The sequence below is a fragment of the Ostrea edulis genome, chromosome 10 (genome assembly GCF_947568905.1).
Source record: "Ostrea edulis chromosome 10, xbOstEdul1.1, whole genome shotgun sequence".
In the NCBI taxonomy this organism is placed as follows: Eukaryota; Metazoa; Mollusca; class Bivalvia; order Ostreida; family Ostreidae; genus Ostrea; species Ostrea edulis.
Window position 1 is genome coordinate 26,595,505 of NC_079173.1, and position 1,678 is coordinate 26,597,182.

Below are 1,678 nucleotides of genomic sequence, written 5' to 3' on the forward strand. Positions count from 1 at the left end.
TCTATCCTATCTTGCTGTAACCTGATTGGTTTTATTTTTACCAAACATTTTTGCTTTAGCATGATATTGGGCTCCAATTTTAGTATAAATTGGAAAACATTGGAAATTTATCGATTTTCATGCATTTGTATTGAGTTGTTTTTACGATGAGCAAGAACCTAAACCACGACTATATCTAGACAATATGGTTGTCTGAATACATAATAATTGTCTTAATAAAACTTTTCTTGGTTTGCTATCTTCCTCATATTAATAATTAATAGAATAGTTGTTCATGTGTAAACAATTTTAAACTCAAAACCGTAAACGGACCGGATTCATCGATACGAGTTTTTCCAGACAACTCACGAGAGACGTTTTTCTTCCAGAATTTCAGAGTTATTAGGTAAAAAATTGCAGATTGTTTCCTAAAAACTGTATATAACGACTTGACTCTATTTAAATATATGATCAACTATATTTCAGTCCCGTTTTTGCTCTAGATAGGCCTACACCGTAGATTTCGTCTATAAGTAGAACTAAGTAATTACGTGTTTTAGCTTAGGGAATAGCTATTTTGAGGTTTTGTCAAGAATGACCAGCCCCCATTTTCACCAAACGTTAGAAGAAATGCTGCGGAAAGGTTGTGAAATAAACCATATAAAGCTCACAGAGCACTGTAAGGATCGACAACTCTGTATGAGAGATTGGTATCCGTGCGTCTACCAAACATACAGATTCCTACGAGAATCCCTTCGTACTGCGGCGGATTTTCTGGCGATATAATGATCATCGTTCCACACCCCACGATGACTCAACATAGTCCAGAATTTCTTATAAAGTTTTTTTCTGTTAGATTTATTTTTTCTGGACGGCACACCGGGATTTTCTGGCCACCAAAGTTGTCTGTGCGACTCGTCCATAACGCACGGCCTACAGCAACAGTGGGACATTCAGCTCTTCCAGCATTTCCCTCAATAGCTTGTCCAGGCGAAGAGGGTACTTCCTCAGATATAACTTCTTCTTCCTCGGCATCCCAATCCCAACCATTGTATGCAAAAAGGGCCCTTACAGCGGATAATTTCTCTTCTGATAGAGTTGCGGTTACTTTTGTTGCCATGTTTCGTCGTAAAATGACGCTGATAAAATTTCAACTGAATATAAACGGAATTTTAATGACGTATTTACGCATAATTACAATTTTGATAATAATATATAAACACGACATTTCCAATGAGAGTCGGTACAGTCTCTTGAGCATAAATTCCATGTTCATGTAAATTATGTTCTAACCATCCATAATTTTCTATCGCACCTCTTCCTAAACACAACCCATCATAATTTATTATAATTGATGTAATTATATGTAAGATTTTCTACTCAATACATTATATTTTGTGACTATAGATGTAATACAAAGCCATAATTTTCTTATCAAAACTTTCTCTATTGAGCTGGCATACTACGCGGTAAACATCAAAAGATTTCACGGACGCCTCGATCGAGAGACGAGGTGGACAATGTATACACACGGATTAGTAACTAAATGTCCATCAATTTCTAGCATCCAATCTGAAGCTAAATTTCTCCTGATTGACAGGGGTTTACAGACCAGGTAAAATTGAAGACGGTGCTTATTTCCTCGGTCTTTAAACATTCAATGTCTTCAAAATAAAGAACCAGATCCGCCACTGTTTTC

The 1,678-nt window shown here is 36.4% G+C and overlaps 1 protein-coding gene across 1 annotated transcript in view; it reads left to right on the forward strand.

Annotated features, from left to right (window-relative positions):
* Window positions 1-290: 290 nt before the first annotated feature.
* The window catches only part of LOC125650616 (uncharacterized), a 4,402-nt gene continuing 3,014 nt past the window's right edge, over window positions 291-1,678 (forward strand). Inside the window, exon 1 of the mRNA XM_048879058.2 lies at window positions 291-1,678. This exon is cut by the window's right edge and continues 889 nt beyond it. The gene's annotated coding sequence lies outside the window, so the exon portion shown is untranslated.